This window comes from Bidens hawaiensis, unplaced genomic scaffold (genome assembly GCF_021521415.1).
Source record: "Bidens hawaiensis isolate Kalapana, Puna unplaced genomic scaffold, B.hawaiensis_p1.1 tig00004838_1, whole genome shotgun sequence".
NCBI classification, from domain to species: domain Eukaryota; kingdom Viridiplantae; phylum Streptophyta; class Magnoliopsida; order Asterales; family Asteraceae; genus Bidens; species Bidens hawaiensis.
In genome coordinates, this window is record NW_027491302.1 from 1285465 (window position 1) to 1308748 (window position 23284).

The following is a 23284-nucleotide window of genomic DNA, read 5'->3' on the forward strand; positions in this document are numbered from 1 at the left end:
AATCGGATATCCGTTTAATCCGAATAACAAACATGTTTCTGGTGGAATTTTCCAGTTTTGTATGTTTATTTAGTTGATTGTTTGAAGTTTGAACTTTCAACTTATATTCAAGACTAATTTCTATTTTCTAGTTTTGTATGTTTATTGTGATTCTAAACTTGTAAAATATGTTAGGGACCAAAACTAAGAAAATTTTGTTATCAGGTTATTTTTGGATTATTTAGATTTTATGCGAATCAATCCGAAATGAATTCGGAAGATTCGGATCGAATATGAATATGGATCGGATTTTAGATATGGTCCTATAATTTTAAATTTTGAAAAATCCAAACCGAATAATTCGTTGTCCGATCCGATGAACGCCTCTAATTTATTAAACAAACTTAATTTTAACTCGAGGCTATTTAAACTTTCCTTGATCTGAGTTTTTAGCGGGCTGATCTTAAGTAATTTACAAGTAGCTTGCCTTAGAAGTACATAAATCGGGTTTTTCAAATACCCAGTTCCGGGTATGGAACCGGGTTCGGGTATGACCGAGTATTGGCAATACCCAGGTCGGGTTCAGGTTTGGGTATCGCCTCTAAAAACCATACCCTATGTATCGGGTTCGGTTCGGGTATAGAACCGGGTATTTGAATACCTTATTTCCTGGTATTGAAAATACCCTATTTTTGGGTTTTTTTTTCGGGTTTTTTACAAGTATTTTTCAAGTATATATTGGATTTTTTAAGGAGTTGCATTTTTTAGGGGTATTTTTCGGTTATTTTTCAGGTTTTTTGGGTTATTTCGGTATAGATCGGTATTTGAAAAACCCGGTTCCGGGTATGGAGCCGGTTCCGGTTTCGGGTATTACCGGGTACAATTCGGGTACGGGTTTTGGTATTGAAATGCATACCCTATCCGTACCCTACGAATAGGGTCGGGTACGGGCTCGGGTATTAAAAACCCGGGTATATTCCGAGTTTTTTTTTCGGGTTCGATTTCGGATTCGGGTTTTTTTTTTTTTTTTTTTTCACTTCTAGCTTGCCTTGAATCTTATGGTTTTGGGAATTTGCAACAATTTGGAAAACGAATTTTCATTGGTGGGCTGGTTTTGAGTGAAAGCTCTTCTCCATTAGGCCTAAAGTAAGTCGGATACATGTACGTCGTGAGGGATATTTTGACTTCATCAACACCGGGTTAGTAACTCGGAAGCTAGTCAACTACAATTTTAGAACACAAATAATACAACAATTCTAACACATGGTTCATAATATACAATGTTTTCAAAACAAAAAAAATCTTAAATACCGACGATCACAATTTCTTCTGTTGACTACTCACCCGATGGTGCGGCGGTAGCTTGTTTTGTACCTCTACCTTACTCTGCCGCAACCCATCAATCCGTTGCGGCGACGGTGGCGGATGGTTGTCATGCAACACTTGCGAACACATTCGCCATATCTTCACGGACTTATCTAAACTACCACTATACAAAATACACGCATTTCCGCCACCACTTCGCTCCTTCTCCACCGCCAAACACTTCACCGGGCCCGTATGCCCGTACAAAATATACAAACACCTATGCCCGCCCCGCTCGTCCCGTTGCCAAACACATATGTTCCTATCCGCGGCACCACTAAACGCCATATTTCCCCACACGGCGAGACACAAAACCGCAAGTTTATGCCCTCGGAGCACGCCTCCGTGGATTAACTTCTCGTGTTCCCAATAATGCACAACGCCATCCGAACACCCCGCGTAAACCACCGTCCCCGCGGGCGTCACCACCAACGACGTCACCGCAAACTCCTGCTTCAACAAACTATGCGAAAAGTAATGCTTCGGCCGTCTCCCATTCGACTCATTCCGCCACACCTTCAACGTCCCGTCCGCCGCGCCCGAAAACACATAACCATGAGCTCCCGCCACCACCGTGTTGATGACGTCATCATGCGCACAAATTGACTCCAAACATTTAAAATCCGAAACTCTCCAAACCTTCATGGTTTTGTCCCACGATCCCGAATACAAAAGAGTGCCATCTTCACTTAAACTTAGACTCGAAATCGCATCGAAATGTTTAATCCAAATCGCGCTACGATTTCTATGTACGTGCGTGTAATTCTTCGGTCTCAACGACTTCTTTAAAACCGAACGGAAGTCGGGTAATGTCCCGATCTTTTTATAAACTTTGGGTTCGGCTTTTAACGCTCTCCAAACCCGAATTTTCCCGTCCTGGTGGCCGGTAAATATCTTATCGTCCGAGATCATGATCGCTTTAACTAACCCGCTATGCGATTTAAATCCTGAATATTCCTTTTGGTGCTTCCAAATCCGAATATTCTTGCTAGAAGATCCCGTGTATAATAAATCCCCGGTTGCAGCCAGTGAATATATATGGCCTTCTTCGCGGACAAGAGAAGTTAATAATCCAATATAATTATTATCGTGCCCGGTTTGTTCCACGTAGGACGACCACGGGGATTCTAACAAAGGCGACGTTTGGGCGGACATTTGTAGGCGGTTGTAAGGAGATTGTCTATACGAATCCCATCGGGAGCCTTCGTCGAATAGGGAATCGGTGTCGGATAAGGGTTCGGCATTGTGGTGAACCGGTGGCGGTTCTTGGGCGTCGTAAAAGTGATCATCTTCGTCGTCGTCGTCCTTTTTTTTCGATAGTTTTCGCGGGATTAGCCAATTAACGCTGAGGTTCAAAATTCTTCGCAATGCGTTCTTCATTATATATATTTTGATATAGGTTTTATTGGTTCTTCCTCTCGTACAAGATTAATGGATCAAATTCTGGATGCAGAATTTGCATTAATTGGGCCTTGTAGTTGGAGAGGAAGATTGAGTTAATTTTCAGGAAATTAACCTAAATATTTCACGAGAGAGGATAATATGAAAAACCCAATGTTGAAGAAGAAGAATTAATTTTCCAAGAATAGGTTAAATTACGGATGCATCCATGCATATATGTTTCATTAAAAATAAAATAAAATGTTTTCTCCCATGGTAACTAACTTAATCAAATTGATACCGACATAAATTTACTCGTTTTCGTCTAAATCCTTACTCTTTTTCGTCTAAACTTTGCCATTGAGTAGGTGATTTAAACCTCAACTATTTTTAAAGTTCTTGTACATTTACAATGTGAAATCTCTCCATATTGAAATGACATCATCGAATAATCGACGATGATCTACGACGATGTGACACAGTAGAACGTTATAAAATCAGTCATCAAATTTTCATTTAATCATCATATATTCATATTTCTGTTTCTTCTAATGTTGAGCCATCAAATTACTTTTCTCTTTAGTTTTTGTGGGCCTTTCAAGTTTAATTCAGCCCAATCAATTTTAATTGGCCCACTTTAATTCTTTGATGAAGGTTAATGATCCCACTTACAAGATGCATACGGTTTAGACCAAATCACGAAGAACCTAAAGACTAATATATGAACAATTTGATTTGCATAGTTCTAATTGGAGACGACTACAGTAAAATCAACTCAAGCAGTAACGGAAGAAGATTGACTTTTAAAGATTTAGATATTATGTTGTACTCTTTTTTCTTAACTAAGTTTTATCCTACTAGGTTTTCTTAGTAAGGTTTTAACGAGGTAACATAACTAATCCAGCAGTATTAGTTAATATCGGTTCAGAAGAACCAAGCCAACATTATCCAGTAGTATAATGTTGATAGTGTCTACTATAAATGTATGAGGGGGAGTGTTATAAACACATACATTTATGACCCGACCCAATATTTTATGGGCTTTGGTATTGTATATATATGTTATGTATATGAAATATTTATGATAATCTCTAATGGAAGAACGGTTTCCTCTCTATATTGTCTCTGGTTTATTATAATGAAACAATTTTGGAAATACGTATTTAGTTCATTTTATTAAAAATTAAAGAAAAAAATATAGATTAAAGAAAGCGCTTTTTAAAAAAGATCTTTATGTTGAAAGGACGTAAAAAAAATTAGTTCAGGTAAGATGTCGGTTTCTATAGAAACTTTATTTAAACAACAATTATTATTAATTATTATTGTGTAATGTTTTAAATATCTTACAAGTTAAAAAAAAATGTTAGAAGAATAGAGATGAGTATATCACAGGTTAAAGTATATGAAGAAATTAAGATCAAGAATAATGATGATATAGCGTTGAGGTGCCAAGGAATATGAAATATAAAAGATATGTCTAACATATGCTTCTAGAGTTCTTTGGGATATCTTCGGTGTTCTCTACTTTCTTTGGGATATCTTCGGTGTTCTCTACTTTCTAGTGTCACAGGATTAGAGAGACAATTTCTAAATAGAAGGTTAAATTCCAACATTTTTGTTAATTCTTATGCTTTTATAATTTATTATGAAGTTCTTGTTTTTAGAAACTATGATCCAAACCATTTATTGTGGAGCTTGTTTGCAAGTGAAGAGATCAATGGATTATACGTCAGTATAGTAGTACACTACAGATTTATATGTACATTCTGGTCTTTTAAAATCATTTTTGGTTTGACTAAAAGTTGGGACTTTTGTGAACCTTATGATGTAAACATGACTTCTTAAGAGGGTGTGCTAGACCTATAAAAAATAAAGATTGTCTCCATTATGCCAATCTTTTCACCCAAAGTTGCAGAATCCATCATCACCAAGATTCTCCAAAGAATTGATGATTAAAGGGGAAATAACAGACCATTTTACTTTAAATCTATTAATATTCTATTCCCTTTGACCTATGAAACATATGGTAAAAATTTGGCATTGGCGCTTTTTGGGCTTACTAAGGGGTGTCTCGTATAAGAAATTAAAAACAAAATTAGAGATTAAGAAATTATGAAATGTTTACTTGTAAATAGGTTTGTGCATAAAAAGATTAGAAAATGCAGCATATGCGATATATAGAGCTTATTGGTTGTATGTAGGCGTGAGCCTCAAGTACGTCAGTACTTGATGTGCGCGCGTTGTACATTAGCTTTTGGGACCAAAACGTCTCATGTTTCTTATCTACCCTATTGGCAAAACGCCATCCAAGCTTTGAAAATACCCATTATTTGTGTTAGTCACGTATTCTCTTCCCATTAGCTAAAATCTGTGGCCATGCCATTCGCATTTGCGCTGCCACGTTGCGTCATACAAGTCAACCTTCAACAGAGGATGCCATGTGTTTATTAGGTTAAAATTTGTGGGTAATAATCTACATTTAATTTTAGTCAAATAGTTATATGTTTAAAATTAAATGGCATTTATGTGAAGAAACTTAAAACAGAGCTATTTCAATTTCTGCTGTGGAATTGAATCTATCAATACCAAAGGCATGATATGGCAAACAAAACTTGATGGTTATGGCCTACCATCCTACTTATTAAAGCTAAAACAATAGTACAAATTCCACTTCCACATCAAAATGCTTATCAAATCCATAATAAAAATCCAAACATCTATTTCAATTTAACAAATTCAGAATAATTCACAACTTCCGGGTCTAACAAACAAGATAAATCAACCCATAATCTGCTCTTGAAATCTCAAATATTATCTTCATCTTCAACGACAGTCGAAAGCCCGGTTTCGGAGCCGAAATCAGGATTCAAAAACTTTGCAACAAAAGCCCACAGTGTGTAAACGTCACTAAAGTTAGTCAAAAAGCCCAAAGAAGCAGTCACAACTTCAACCCTAACAAACCCGCTTTTCCCTTTTTGCCCTCCGCTCTCCATCGGCTTACAAACCGTCATGTCTTCACGATTCGGGTGCGATTTTGAGCTATCCAAAACCCGTATATGACTAAGTATCCCGACCCCGAGTGAAATCCCGTTTTGCTCAGCCAATTTCTGAACCGTTTCAGGCCTGATTAAACCGTTTCTCCCGTCTCTTATATTAAACGCCACAGACGTGCCCCGTTCGTATTTTATCTTTGGCCCGTATATGTGAACAAGTGAGACCCCATCTTGCCCATTTACCCCGGGTATTCGCAACTGAAGAAGCGATGTCACGAGCCAGTTGACCAAAAACCGTAACCGAAGAGTCGTCTTATTGAGACCCAACATATCCACATGATCAAGATGTTTACATGTGATCTCGGGTTCACGTCTACTTCTACTTGATTCTTGACCGTCATTGTAATCACCATCACTATAATAATCATCTTCTTCTTCAATATTTGTGGTTAAAAAGTCTCCGTTTTTACTCGGTTCGTTTAAAGTAAATGATACCCGTCTTCCCATGCTTACAGGGTCGTTTTGCTCGGTTTCACCAGCACCGAAAAGTCGACGACTACCCGGAAACCGATTATTACTCCCTTCTCGTCTTCCTAACCGAAAGTCTCCCTCGGTTTCTCGTCTTATGGCGCTTTCGTTGGCCTGAGAAGTGGATTTTGAGCCCGACCCGTTTTCCCATTTGCTTGTTTCGGGTTCTTCTTCGATCTCGTGAAAGTTTTCATGATTTGGAGTATTATTTGTGGGCCCCGCAAAGTAATCTTCTTTTGAGTCTTCTTTAATTCGGTCCAATTCTTGTGAAGCAGACATAACCGCTGCATCAAAAGACAGCATTTGGGCTTCATGATCGCATACGGGGCTCTTAGCTGTCTTAAAACTCGATTTTGGAGACGATAATGGTTTGTTGAAAGCCCGTGTTTATCTTTATCCAGGCCACCACCATAGTCAGAACCGACCGGGCTCGATCCAAGATCGATCCATAATGAGTTATCCGAAGACTCGTCTTCACTAAAAACCGGGCTTTTCATCACTTCACCAGCTGAAACCCCCTCACTTTCTTCAAAAATCGTGCTCGACCCGTCTCGATCCGAGACGTTATCGTGCTCAATTTCAGTATCAAACACTTCTCTCACTTGAGCCGAAGTATACGCGCCAGAGAATGCAGGTAATCGCGGGCCGGGCCCGCTTTCCAACATCACATCACCGCTCCCGCTGACATCTTTTTCTTCAATTCCCGACAATCCAGGCATCCCATCAACCGAATCACTTAGGTATAACGGAAAAACCGGGCTGATTTTAACGATACCCGACCTGGCATGGCCTGTTTGACTTTGCAGACTTCTTATAACCGATTTCTTGATCAGCAAGCACCCAAATCCAGTCGGGTCAAACCCAAAAACCCGATAAAAAGATGTTATAATAAAATCGGGCCGAAAAAGAGACAGCCCGAGAGAATCCATGTCTTTCTGGCCCAACGAACCCGCATCAAGTAACACATGCTAGTTATTTTGTTGGGCCAAAGCCATCCATTGATAAGAATATTTAGAACCCGTAACCCGCGATTGAACCGGGAACACGAACAACCCGACCGCCGAATCTTTCTTCCTTTTCTTTTTACTTGAAATTTGTTTTCTTAAATCGGTTGAACAAAGCTTAAGTGTCGGCCATTTAAACCACGCGGTTTGAACCTTCGCACCCTTTTGTTTAGCACTTTGACCCATCCAGTTGACCGACTGGCTCTCGTGATCAAACATGGTCAGCAGCTTTTTATTCGTGTGAAACGGGTATGATTCGGCTAGAAGCTTGAAAGCCGACCCTCGACTAACCGTGAACACGAGCCCATATTCGTTCTCGGGGATGTTCAAATAATCCATAATCCGAGTTTTGATATCGTGTTCCACGGTTCCCTTTTCAGCACCACCGCAAAGTGCGTGATTACTCAAATTGGCGGTTATTTCGGTTAAATTAAATGTCGATGACTCCCAATAATGAACCGTTTGCAAAAACGAAAACAACCCGAATCCACAATAATCAAGACATACCTTTGGAGGAACCGATTCGGATAAATGTGAATAATCGTCTGATCTTAAATGATCAATCTTTTCCGAAGATTGATACTTCGGATACATTGTGAGGAACTTATTAAACGACTGGTGGAGATCGGGAATCGATTGTTCGGTTTCAAACGTTCTGTTCGCTGCGAGTGCGGTCGCTCTAAGGAATTCTTTTTGGGTTTTGAGTCGGGCCAGTGATCGGGATCTTCCCAACCCGGTATCATGATTATCATCTTGATCATTGAGTAAAGATTCTGAGTCAATATCTTGTGATTTGATGAGTGATCCATCCTCAGATGCTGCTTCAAGAGCTTCTTTAAGTTTCTTGATATTATTAATATTATTATTATTATCATCTGGTGAGTAAGGGTTTTCAGGCCCATTTTTCTTTTTGCCTTTTTTGTCCAAAATTAAAGAGGCACAATGAGAAATTGGCTTCCATAGTGAAAGATGCATCAAATCAGCTTCTGTTCATAAGCAGCAATCTTACAACCCAAAAAAAAATAAATAAATAAAAGATTTGGCTTATCTGGACATAAATCCAAACCCTAATTCCCTAAACAGCCAAAAAAAGCAAAAAAGGAACCACCTTTATGACATTCTGAAATCAAATAAGCTGTTTTCGAATAATCAAGACCCTAATGGGTGAATATAAATCAAACCCAGATGAAGAACAGAGGTTAAAGAACTACAATTGGTTTGATGTCAGAGAAGAAGGTGAGGAAGAAAAAAGTGGGAATCTTGAAATTTGAGTTAAAAATCAAGAAAAAGAAAAATTTAAAGGTCAATGCAGCTGTCTGCAGTCATACATAATAATATTTTATTAAACCCCAGAACATATCCCAGAAAAAAAAAGGAACCACCTTGAATCAAGATTCAAGAAAATCCCAAGCCCTAGGTACAAGCACTAGATCCATAAAGAATGATGGTCAAATGGTAAAATTGAAAAGGTTGAGTGGAGAAGAGAAGATGTGAGTGTAATTAAACAGCAAATGAACTGCTTTGTTAATCCAGAAACGTACCTCTGTGATTGATGATGACTCACTGTGTGTTGTGTGTGTGTGATTTGACTATTTCCGGCTGTACAAATTAAAAACTCAGTTATAAAATAAATAAATATTCTGGGTTGAGCAAGTGGTATCATATGCCTTATTTTAACCAACACCTTACTCAATATATCGTTTGCTATTAAATTATTCTCTAATTACTTCTTTTGTTAATTTATAAAAACCAAAATTATATACACAGCTATATTAAACTTTTTGAGTAAATTTCTGTTTGGGCTCTCTCTTATCTCTCTGAGTCGGCGAAGATGAAAACACCGGCCAATGTGCTTGTTGGTCCAGATGGATCAAACAAACAAACACGAGATATTGGGTTGACAACCCTCGACCCGTTTCATATAACCAAACGAACTAAACAAGCATAACAAACTTACATGAAGAAGAGACTTCTTGAATCACTCACATATAAAATTAATAATCTAAACCCTATTTATAGATACATTAAACTTGCTCTACAAGACAAACCTAACTTGGAAAATAAGAGAAATTTTTTCTAAAATAATTCATGATATTTTTACCATACTAAACAAATATTAATATAAAACTTAACAAAACAAACCCCGGACTTTAATTACTTAACAAATCAAGATTAAATCTTCAGTGTTAAGTTCTTGTGGATAACTAACACAAATTTGCACTTCATGGACGTCTCGTTTTCATTGTTGTGCTTCTCTAAGGGCTCACTTTGAAGATGGAACCATTGGCCAATGCTTTTTTAAGGGCTCACTTTGAAGATAAACAACATACAATCATATATTTGTTTCTTGTTCTTTGTCACTTCTTTCCTCAACCAGGTATTATGTTCACTTAGATTTGCTTCTTTAGTTAGCCCAGCGAGCACGTCAAATCCGTTTCAAACATCTCTTTACATTTTCTTCCTCACTTACCACTAGCGAACCAACTTGGATGAAACTAAAGAACATAAAATTGTATTTAAAAAAGACATGTGAATGTCTTAGATGACAAATGTGATATTCGGTTTAGTTTCTACACACTTTTATTATATGGTATTGTTTATAATATTCATTTTCTCATTTAAAACATACTGCAAGTAATACATGCACATTGAATGCAGTACAAAAGTAATATTCTTGGTTTTATAGCATCCGAGACTATAGAGCTAATTAGTTATGTATGACGGGTCATAAATAGTACTATTATGACCCGACAATCTATTAATATTTTTTTAAACAACTTAGTTTTGCTATTTAAAAGGCCTAGCAGCACAGCCTGTTGTTTGGTTGCCTTCCGAATAGATGTGAGTACTATTTTTTATTAAAAAAAGGTTTAATATTTACTTTATGTAGTAGAACTTACTAAAGTATTAATCTACAACCATGAATTAGTCCTTATTAAACGAAGAAAAAATGAGATTCTAATAGGAAAAACATATGTATGCATAAAAAAATAAACAAGTTAAAATACAAAAATGAAACAGAAAGAAGACAAGGAAAACATGGAGATTTGAGACTGCAAATAATCAATTACATGGTCAACCCCTATAGTTGTCCAAGGACATGTGCATTTAAAAAGTTTTTCTTTCAGTCATATGTATCATAATTACATGTACCAAAAGGAGTAAAACTATTCAAATTCACGGTTAGGCTATTAGTTGTGGTAGGTGTGAGAGCGAGCGAGGGTGGCGCGGCCACATAATTGCAAACACAACACTCTTGGCGCGCGGAGGTGCAATGGCCTTCGTGAGCCCACTAGAGCCCACGAATGGAGAAAAGGTGAAAGTTTGGCTATTTATGACTCCCGAGAAGGGGCTTTATCCACAACAGAACCAAGTGAATAAGCATGGGCTTTATTCGAAGCCTAGTCAGCCCAGCCAGCACTTTTATCATATTTCACTTCATATACACGAAATTCATAAACTAATTTCATAATGTGAGGTAGGGGTGTTCACGGTTCGGTTTTGATGGTTTTTGGGTCAAACCGTAAGCCAAACCGTTAGTACGGTTTTTGCTAATCGAAAACCGAAGCCAAACCGTTTAAAATAAAAACCAAACTGAACCGAACCGTTACTAACGGTTTGGCTCCGGCCGGTTTCACGGTTTAGGCTTTAATATGCCATTGTCAAAAACTTAAACTCTAATTCATAAGTTCAGATTTCAAGTTGTCCAAAAATAAAATAACCAAAATGCAAGTTCCCCATAATTAATCATATTGTCCAGAATTTAAGCCTAGAACATGACGGGATACTAGACTTTTAGTAAACTTGGGCTAAATTACACACTAGCTCTTATAGTGGCTAAGACAAGAAGCCCAATTTTTAAAACATATGATACATTATTAATAATTATATAATTCTAATATAAAAAATAAAATTTATATATAAATAAATCCTACGGTCCGGTCCGGTTTTTTACGGCCGGTTTTCAATAAAAACCGCAAGCCAAACCGTTCATTATGGTTTGAAAATTTTGAAGCCGACCGACCGAACGTAAAAAAAAACCGATCGCGAACTAAACCGATGACCGGCTTGGACGGTTTTACGGTTTTAAACCGATCGCTGAACACCCCTAATGTGAGGCCCGATGTAAGGAGATAATCACAATTTCTCTACTTATTTGACAAAATACTCAGGCCCATTCTGAGCATGTAGCTTTGAGTAGCCCAAACAGCAAATAAATCTACCTAACAGCCTAACAGATGATGATGATCCACCAAAAGATGCACAATAAGGCTCGTTCTTAGTAAACTGTTGATGGACCATTAGAATCTGTCGAGGTCCAATAAGAGAACGTGACCCAAAAGTGCTCTGGTTTCCGAAAAGCCCAATAGGACCCGCCTGGCTTCCAAACGCGTCACAAGGCCCACAATTGTCCCACAATTGTATTTATATTCGTATGACCTTTTATATCATTTCATTCATAATTTTTTGATATTTATTACTATTTCAGGATCAAATACATTTTATTCTTAACATGAAAAAGAACTAATTTATTGTTATTATTAAGCTTGTTTTTATAATTATTTGCTGTTATTTTTTGTTTGTATATGCAGATGTCCGATTATGAGGCGTTATAAGTATTTTTTGATTTACAATTTTTGTTATTATTAGGTTTTTTTCTTATATTGTTATAAGTATTTGTTGTTATTATTTTTATGCTTATTTTGATTCTTTTGTTATTATGATTAAGTTTTTTCTTTGTTATTATAAAACATTGCTTAAGTAGATTGATATTGTGGTTGATGTTGTTTTCTACTTTCTCATTTTTGGTAGATTGGTAGTGTTTTCTACGTTCTCATGATTACTTTATACATAAACTTTCCCCATTTATTACTATTATGTAATTTTGGTAATCATGTAACATTGTAATAATTTTAAAGAAGGGATAAAATAAAGTTTGTGGTAAGCCTGATTTGGGTCACAATTTCGACCAATTTACACATTAATCAGTATGATTAAGTTTAATAGCTAGAATGGATTTTAATTTTATATCAAACTTTTAAAATTTTGATTTTCAAATTCACGTAAAACTTGATTAGATTATTAACTAAATGTGCTTTGATTGAACGATAACAATCAAAACTTTGAATAAATTTACAAATAGTTTTTTTAATGGTAACCATCAAAACTTCATTCAAAACCTAGCGGAAAGCTAGAATAACGTACAAATGAAAACAATGCCGTGAAAAGGAGAAATACTCCATTGATCCCAAATTACTATACTTTTGGAAAGGGTTTATGAATCATCTGGGTGAATATTGTACCCTTTTGTCTTCAATCGTTTTCTTAGTATAGATTCTTGCTTTCTTGAAAACTCATTTGTTCCGAGCTTTTTGTATTAACCAAATTGTGGTAAAAACGATCATTGTGTATGGTTTCTTTTATTTATCGTTCGAAACTCCTTTTTCTGCCATTGTTAATTCTTGTATTGAGTCAACTGATGTTAAGCCAAAGTCAAACCATCACTAGATGCAGTATACCAGGAAGGCAGTAATATTATGATCTTTATTAAATGATATATGAACATTTATTTTATTAGAATTAGACTTTTGACACATTTCTTTGGTAACGGATTTATTAGAATTAGAGTTTACACGCATTTCTTTGTAACGGACTAAAAGGTTAGATATTGAGCTTTTATAATGTACAAGCAGAAAAATAGTTTAAATGGCTCCATTTACTCTTGTTTCTCTTGTCCCTGTTCTAATTTTTATCTAGAGGAGGTAAACCACCAAGACTGAGTAGATTTTATCATCTATTTTCAAAGGTGCTAAATACTGCTAATTATAGGAAATAATGTTATTATAGACTAAAAATATATATATTTTTTTAAATCTAACGGTCCTTCAACAGTTATATTTTGAAACGCATACCACCCAAACGTCGTTTCTCTTCACACGCCTCAGGTCATTTTTGCCCAAAACACCCCATACCATAATAATGTGGGGGGGGGGGGGGGGGGGGGCGTTTTCTTGTTGATGTGGAAGGCGTACGAGGGTAAAGCTCCGTTACATCTAATCTAATAATATGTACAGATAATTGTATAAACTTGGATTAAACACATATTGTATTCACTATTCTCCACAGGAATGTTTTTAGCATTATATTATCAACTAAAAGTTAACAATGATAAAAAAAAGTACCTAACAATTTATTATTAAGGACGCTTAAGGATAAAGTAATATTTCACCAACACCAGTGGACAGGATATATACCAGAAAATCTAAGAAAGGGCACGGCTAAATTTTATATTTACATTTGTTTTAACAGATCAATCTTCAGTCACCTGCTCCACTAGCAATTGTTTCATTTCTTTTTATAGGAATGGAGTCAACAAGGTTGCAATTCAAGGTAAATAATAAAAAATAAATAAAAAAAAGCGAAAGCATTCATTGTTTTAAAATCGAAATGCTATACAATTTTCAATAACAAATTGTTTCACTTTTGAAGGGCCTAACATCATACCGATAGATCGATCCTAAAAGCCCGTTGATTTTACAATTAATTTAATAACTAAAAACTTATATAACTGTATACAAATTAAAAATTAATATACAGTTATATATCAAGATGCATTGAAAAGGATATAGTAGTTATATGTATATATTATAGATTGGGACTTTCTCTACCCGTCATGGCCAACATGACCTTCCAGGCTAATTTGAACTTCCCGCCTTCATCCTCATTATTTGACTTGTATTCTCTGTTGCTTTTATTTAGATTCGAGGCTTAAAGTAAAATTAGAAAAAAATGTAAACACTAGATTGGTTTGAACTTGCAATTAATAAACAATATGGTGTCGGATATTCATTGTCAAATGGGCTTTCTTCAGATTTCATACTTAGGTTTTCCAATTAAGGCAAATATGAATCGTATAAAACATTGGAAACCAATGGTTGATTTAGTTGAAAAACAATTATCTTTATGGAAGACAAAGACGTGATCTTTTAGTGGTAAGTCACTTTGATCGAATTGGTGTTAAGTTGTTTCCCTATTTACTTTCTCTCCTTATTCAATGTTCATGTTCATGTTCATGTCATTGCTACAATGGATAGATCTAGAAGGTTCTCATGGTCCGGCTCTAGCTAACACCATTAAAAAATTGTATCGGGGGTTAAATTTATGGCATCAAAAAAAAGAAAGGATGTGTAGGTATTGGATCACTTTTGGACATAAATTTGTCTCATCTAGCTAATGGTAGTGGAAAGTGCCTATAGAAATGTCCTCCTTATGGGTTATGGTTTATGGTTATCCAATCAATTCATTTTACTTATAATCTTTTATCTTCCATTCCTGTTAAACTTAGCATCACCAACACTTGAAAGAAATTTATCTCAACTTGGCATGAGATCTATTTAGTTAGATGGATTGTTAAAGGTTCATAATAATGATAGGTCTTTGCAGCTTTAGTTAGTTTGGTGGTTGAATGATGGTAGAGCGTGTGGCTTATTTCAGTCTTTTTTTCAGATGGGCTTGAACAAAACATCGACAATCCCTGTTAGCGTCTTTGTATCAGGTATGGATTATGCATGGGTTGTCAATCACTTGGAACTCGCATGTTGTGCTGAACTCGTTTCATATCGATTGGGCCGATATGATGTTGAAGGTTGGGGTAGCTTTTCCATGTCGACTAGCTCGGATAAATGGGTGTGGAAACTAACTAACATGACGGAATTCTCTACGTCTTCTTTGAGTTGTCATATGAAAACGTATAAGGAGTCGATTACCTATTACATGTGACATGCATGTGGAACAATATGCTGCCAATAAAGGTTAAATTTTTTGGACGTGGCTAGCTCTGGAATGATTGCCAACACGAGATGCTTTGGCAAGGCGTGGAGCTATGGTTACTTCTTCTTGTTGCCCTATTTGTCTTAGTTATTTAGCGATGTTGGAGTACATTGTAATAGGATTCAACAATGGTGCATGCTTGCCTTACTCCCTTCAAGCTCAATAGAAGATTTAATGAAGTACCCGTTTGCTACTTTCTCTAGCAACAACAACGATAACAACATTATTATTATTATTATTATTATTATTATTATTATTATTATTATTATTATATAGGTAAAGTATAAAATAAAAACCCACTTGAGTTGTGAAAACCCTATGTAACATCGTTTTTTTTTGTTACATGTAATACATGTTGTAACATTTAATACAAAACATCGAAACATAAAAAAAAAAAAATTTTGCTATTTTTTTACAAATTTTTATATATGTTTTCAGGAGAGAGAAAAAGTTATATTTACATATACATATACAAACCGTAGCGAACGTTTTTTTTATATGTAAACACAAATTGTGCATATTATTTTTATTTTATAAAAAAGCTCCGTAATTAGTTTTTAGCGTTTTAAACTAGGAACAGGGTTGACTTAGAAAATGTAGAATGTGAAAACGGGCTTGCCACTTTTGATTTACTTTAATCTAAGTAGATTTAAATCATTAAATTATATATATGTAAGAATTATTTCAAAATTTTATTGTAATAAATTCTCACTGTCCGGTTTGGTTTTATACGGTTGGTTTTTGGTTTAAACCGTAAACCAAACCGTTCGCTACGGTTTGAAATTATTGAAACCAACCGACCAAAATTTAAGTAAAAAAACCGACCGTGAAACCAAACCACCGATGACCGGTTTGGACGGTTTCACAGTTTAAAACCGAACCATGAACACCCCACCCCATATATATATCTTCCAAATAGCTGGTTACCTTTATGAAATTTGTACTTAAAAGAAAAATAAATAAATAAATAAATAAAACATGTATTTGAATAAGAACAGGGTGGGGTTGCGTGACGGAGACGTAAGGCTGAGGGGTGTGGGGCTTCAACGGGGGCGCTAGAGCCCCTCCGCTCGCGCCCCCAGGCGCAAACACCACACCACCGGGGCGCTAACCGGGGCGCTAACGGGGCGCTAGCGCGGAAAAACATGCAGGCGCAAGCTGGTTAGCAGGAGAAGAGAGAGAAAAGCACGGGATTTGATGGTTTTTTGACCGTTGGGAGCCGACCAAACCCAAAAAAAAATATTTTTCCTATATAATTATACCCCATTAAAGCCCCCCATACCAGGGCCAGGGGCTCCAACGAGGGCTCCAACACCCCCCTTATCCAGTTTCTCTCTCTGCCACACGTCATAATATTATTGGTTGGAGCCCCCCTGGAGCCCCCATTAGAGCCCCCCACACCCCTCAGCCTAAGGCTGAGGGGTGTGGGGCTTCAACGGGGGCGCTAGAGCCCCTCCGCTCTCGCGCCCCCAGGCGCTAACACCACACCACCGGGGCGCTAACGGGGCGCTAACGCGAAAAACAATGCAGGCGTGAGCTGGTTAGCGGGAGAAGAGAGAGAGGAGCACACCTTTTGAGGTATTTTGGACCGTTGGGAGCCGAAAAAAACAAAAAAAATATATATTTTCTATATAGGTTTACGGAAAAGAGCCGTTGAGCTCATATTAAATTAAAAAAAAATATTTTCTTAAACTATAAATATATACCTTTATAAAATATACTTCATTTCACAATTATACACCTTTCCTCCTAAAATCCTCTCAAAACTAACACAAAAAAAATGTCGTTGTTTGAATATATTTATAAAAAAATAAAAAAAAAAAATTCGCTGGAGCCCCTGCTGGAGCCCCTCCACACCAGGGGCCAGGGCTCCAACGGGGGCTCTAACAACCCCTTATCCACTTTCTCTCTCTGCCACACGTCATAATATTATTGGTTGGAGCCCCCACTAAAGCCCCCATTAAAGCCCCCCACACCCCTCAGCCTAAGAGAGAAGAATAAGAATAAGAACAGGCGGCGCGTGCTGTGGAAATCGAATCTCCTCCGACCGACCAGTTTGACTGACAAATGAAGAGGTGCCGGTCTATTTATTCGACTCGACACACCCTCTGCACCCCTCTGCCTACAACTCAATCAAACCAATCCCCTTCCACGTGTTATTTTTATTTAATAAAATATACATACACATAGTATACATATATATAGTGTGTGCAAAGCAGGTTCGATGGCTCTGAATTTATCTATTAATATTGTGTTATATAGTGCTGACTAGATACTCGCTGAAGCCACCGCTAAAACCTTCGAGCCTGTTGTAGTTCAGGGGAACGGTGGCTTTAACGAATTTTATGATTTTTTTTAATTTAAAACAAGAATATATATTAAAAGATAATTTTTATAAAGATAAAAATTATATAAATAAAAATCCTAAACTTATATAAATTATATAAAAAAACAAAATTATATACTAGTTTTATAAAATCACAACCCAAAAAATACAAATTATAATAAACATAATAATGTATGAAAAATTTTTTTTGGCTCAAATTCAATAATCTTTCAAGCATTAAAAAAACCCAACAAGAATTAGGTAAAAATAGAAAAAAGAAAAACCAAACTGAATCCTTTCTTCTTCACCCTTCCCTCTTCCTTTATTCTTCGCCATCCTTCTTCTCTTCCATTATTCTCTTCCATGGAACCCTAATTTGCAGGTATAAAAAAAGAAAAAAGAAAAAAATCACCAACCACCTTCCTTCTTCTCCCTTCACCAGCCACGACCAGGCTCGCCCCGACTCGCGGAAGACCACCATGGTGTGCGCCATCTACATGGCTAGCGTCGACCACTCACGGCTCCCCAACGCATAGTCTTAGTTTGTTATGTCGGATTAACCACAATCATAACAGAGACATGGTTATGGAAGTCTTTTTAATCATAATCATAACCAAACGGTCGGTTAACCGTGGTTATGGGTCGGTTTCGGTTAGTTTGGGTTAATGATCCAATGCATTTTTTTATGTTTTGTTTGCGTTGTTCAAGTTTGAAATTGGTTCAATTATGGTGTTTCAAGCTTAATTATAAATTTCAAATCATAAATATAATGGTTTCATGCTTGGTCAAAACTATATTATAAATAGTTATAGCATAAATTTAAATGTTCAAAACTGGAACTAGAGGTACGAAAGATGAAAATGGGGGTATAAATTTTGGAAAAACATAAACATACAAAGTGTGACATTTGAGCCAAAACAAGGTACACCTCAGTACGTATTTACTAATTAAGCAAATAAACACCTTTTGCGTAACAAACGAACAATTAACCGAACGAGTCGGGTTATGACCCAGAAATCCCGGGGGGGCATCTATAAGTGATATACGTTTAATACAAGCTAAAATATTAGTAATATGGCCTTAGTTCGATAGCAAACAAGTTAAACAAAAACATGCTCGTTTAACTACCCGCTATAGATTTAAACGCAAAAGATAGTTACAAACCAAACATTGTAACATCCGTTAAGCCGACAAAGACTTACCAAACACTTATTTGAAATGTTTTAAGCGATCCGTGAAAATATTTTTGATTTTTACAAACATATAGTATGTTTTTATAATTTTACTCAAAACTAGCCGAAAAACACTCGTTTTCGCACTGTTTAACGCATCTGATAAGTTTTTCGCGCCAAAAAACGAACCCGAACCAAATTTGGACTGGGCTTTTTATATTTGGGCTTGAGAAATCAGAATATTGGGCCAAAACAGCCCAAAGGGAGCCCATAAGCAATCCTGATCGGCCAACACCCCCACCCCCATTTTTTTTATATAACTTGTTATCTAAGCTTGTTTATTCATTTCACTTGATAAAAACTGAAGTCCAAGCAACTGCTGTCATTTTTCCAGAAACCTTCCAAAACCCTAAGGTAACAACTTAAATAAGTTACTTTTAAACTTGTTTAACCTTGATTAATACCATAAAAACATGTCTTAATTGCTAAAAATCATTCCTACCCATGTAAAAATCATAAAAATGGTCCATAAACATTTTTTGATCATACACATGGTAAGGAACCTATTTTGATAGTTTTTATGGCCATAAACACGGATTAAAGGGTTGAAACGGCGTTTTTACGGTTCAAAAGTTCGTTTTTGTGCACTAGCCGAAACCCTAAGTTAAAGGGCTGTTTTATTGATGAAACCTGCTTGGTTTGTGATACAGGAATTGTATCAAGCCTACATAGGAGCACAAGAGCTTGAAAAGTTGATTAGAAAGGAGGAAACGAACCAAAACCGCTAAGGTAATGCCGAAACACTCGCTTACGGGCTGTTTAGGTTAATGTTGTGATGTGCATATTAGTAGGCCTTGAAATTTTGCAGGGACATCAGGGACCATGTCATTGAGTCCCTGTTCAAATTTGGTAATTTTTCGATCATCCGAGAATATTTGGAGGATTTATTACCGAATTGGGACGTTTATTTGGGAAAAATAGCTAAAATACTTCAAAAATTATGAAATGTTTCTGGGAACTCAGATTTGATGTATTTTGATCACATATGAATTTTGGGATCATTTGAAGAAGTTTAAAGATGTTTTGTGTATATGCGTTCGTGTGAATTTTTATAGCCGAATTCGGCCAAAAAAGAATATTGCACGAGCTTTTTACATTCTAGAATTGATACAGGTTGTTTTGGGACATGATTTGAGTATTCAAGAATTTTTGGAAATTTTTTGGGATAAACGGACGATTTTCAGGCGAAATATAGCTGATAAAATGAATTTTTATAAATTAATAAATCAGTAAATAATTCCAGAAATATTTTTATTAAAATCTACATATTTTAATTGATAAGTGGCTAAATTTTCATAATTTAATGATTAACGGTTAATTAATTATGTTAATTTGAAGATTAAACAAATTCAGTTTTTATAAAAACCGGCAAGTTCGTGATTAACGAACCTACGGGAATATCAAAACACCAAGAGTGATCAAAAATCAGATTTTTGGACTAATTAAGTAAAAACGAATTTTTCTATGAGAAACCTGGACAATCCGGGTGGATTGTGCGCGTTTCTTCTTAAATCAAACTGAGTAAACGGAAACGGGCCTCGTTGCTAATCCGGGACCCCAGTATGTGAACTTTCTTTATAACTTAATCATTTTGTTAACCAATACATTTACCCAAGCTTATTTCCCCATAACTGTTTGCTGAACGCGTAAACGAACAACTTGGCCCAGTTGGGAAAACGGGAATATGAGCCAATTTCGGTTTTAAGTATTAGACATTGAATAACATCACAACCTAAGCCTATTGCCACTTTATGGGCGTTCCAGCTATACCCAGATTAGTTATACAGCCCAGTTTAGTATTGAGATTATAATAATATTAAAATATTAATATTATTATAATATTGATTATAGGAAACCGTGATTACAAGTTACACAAACCTCGAACCGACGTGCTACTGACTATCTACTAAACAGTGAGTTTCATGACTCCACTTCTAAACTGTTTTACGAACTTTTGGGGTGAAAAGCATGTTTGATTATATATATACATACCTGAAACATGTATTGATGTGAATTATTTAAGTGCTAACACACGAAAGTCCCCACGATCACAGTGATTAACTTCGAGCCGGTGGCTTGTGAATAGTACTATTGGTTTGACAAACCCAAACGGAATCGGCCTGGTTGCCGTGTCACATAGCGCCGTTTGCACATGACCATATTTATACAAACAGGCTATGTAGTGTTAGACATTGCTACCGAGGCATGTTGTGGGCGGAAGGGGAGCCATAGTGGTTGATTGAGCGTGGGAAATGGATGCACGCAACACATACAGTCAAGGCTTCACTGTAGCTTAGCAAAATTACATCATTTACATACATACATACTTATTTCATGATTACAAGTGTTAGCTTGTGAATACTCACTACTGTTTTCTTGAAACTCGTGAAACTCACAAACTCTAGTAGTTGACCCGTTTTAAACTGCTTTTCAGGTGCACATAAATCGGAATGATTTGGTGATCTGTTACTCGTTCAAGGTGTGTGGTTGATGCTATGTGAATAAAAGCAAGGGAGTTAGTAGTAAGCTCGTATAGTTAACGAACTAGCTTGGTTTGTATCACCTAGACGGTAAAACGATGACAAAACAAGGAATTGTAATATATTGTAAATTAGTTTGTGATGTTTCTTTATAAACAATGTGTTGATACCAGAGGTGTCTGTTGCATTCCCGTTTTACGCTTCCACATTGTGCTAGTCAGGGTGTGACAGAAGTTGGTATAAGAGCCATTGGTTATAAAGGATTAGGTTATCCCTTAGGGTACCTAAAATATAACCGTAGGCTCGATTAACTCTAGGAAATATTTAAATAATAAATTAATATTATATACTGATGGATGTCAGGATGAACTTGTTGGGCAAGTGAGTTATTGTGGTCCGGAACATAATAACAAACTTGCTTGTACGAGGGAATTCGGGGAGAAGTCGCGGAACGTGTGGTTAGGTAAAAGTGGCAACATATGTGTATAAAGGTAATGTGAAAGTATATATATATGTAACACTCATACGTGCTTATTTGGAACAAAGTGTATGAATACGTGTACGTACGATACTGTTGATGACGGTAAATTTTATTATGAATATTATATTCATTTATATTCAGTATTGATTTTAATAATAATTAAAATTAAAGTTTTAATAAAACTAATATTATATTCCAATATAATTAATATTAAATTTGGTTTAATTAATTAATCCTCTCGACAATAGTTAGCGCTAGCAATAGATATTATTTTTATAACTAACCTTTGTGCAGAGTCATGTCAAGGAATAACGACTACGTACCAGAAGAAGAACCGGTAATCTCTGTTGAGCAGGATCCCGAGGAAGAATCAGAGGAGGATTCAGAGGAAGAGGATCCGGAGGAGGAATCCGAGGAGGATCCAGAAGAGGAACTGGAGGAGGAGGAGGAGGAAGAGGTGGAAGAAGAAGTTATTTGTAGAGAGCTACCCAGGAGTGTGCCTGATCTGTCCGGCTACATATGCGATAGCTATCCATCCAGGTTACCACGTAGAGATCAAAACGAAGTTAACAGTCAGTACCATTCACCTGTTAGAGTAGCCAGATCACCCACTCCACTTATACACCTGTCGCCGACGACTTCAGCTACTGCGCGAGTCCGACAGACTGCTCGTATTCGGGTAACCCCGATTGACCCTACCTCGATTCCATTCAGATCTACCCACTACCGGGGAGGACCTTCACGTCTTAGGGCAGATACTTCATCATCCCGTTCGTTGAGTATACCTATTCCTCGCCCTGACCTCCCAAACGCAGGAAACAACTCTTGGATGGCTGTCCTGACTGACCGTGTGATAAACCACTCGATAGCCATAGCTAACATTAACCAGGAAAGGAGGGATGTTACCCAGTGCTTATCGACATTACAGCAGATAGTACTGAACCTGCAGCAGTCAGATGCCTACCACCGTTGGTGTTTGGATAGGGTGACAGTTCGGTTGTGGAACTGTTACTGGAAGATTATGGTGTTGTTGTTTTTATGTTTGTGGTTAGCCTATCGTTTGTACGGATAGATGCAGAATGTTACAGATATGTGTACGTGATCTTTTGATATTCCATGTATGTATATAGTAGTATGTTATGTTAACATGGGGCACAATTTTGTACATTATTACAAGCACTGACCCTTATAAGGTTAAGTCTAACAGTCACTTAGTGACAGATTTTGATACATACATGCAAGCACTGGCCTTTATCAGGCTAAGTCTATGCACCTTTTATTATCAATGTACAAACAAATTGTGAAATGACAGTATGTTATCTGGTTTACCTGTACAGCATTTATTGTGATTATTATTACACAGTGCTGTAGACTGGAATTAGTATTAATTGGCTTATATTTGTTTATCATTATAGAATGGCCCCAAAGAAAGCAACCCCCATGATTGAGGCAGAAATAGCCGAGATGATTGCTCGGCAAATGCAGGCAGCAATATCACTTATTGTAACACAAGTAACTGCTGGTGTTAATGCCAATATTCAAACAAACCAGCAACAAATCAATAATGCTCCCCTTACCAACAATGAAACAGTTACAAATACCAATCCCCCACCTAATACAAATGCCCCTACCAATGCAAATAATTCCTCACCTGATGCAAAATAATGTCAACAACAATAATCCTCC

At 36.6% G+C, this 23284-nt stretch overlaps 2 pseudogenes; both read right to left on the reverse strand.

Annotated features, from left to right (window-relative positions):
* Window positions 1-1180: 1180 nt before the first annotated feature.
* LOC143628184 (protein JINGUBANG pseudogene) lies at window positions 1181-2724 on the reverse strand (annotated as a pseudogene).
* Window positions 2725-5528: 2804 nt separating this feature from the next.
* LOC143628168 (uncharacterized) lies at window positions 5529-8256 on the reverse strand (annotated as a pseudogene).
* Window positions 8257-23284: the final 15028 nt, after the last annotated feature.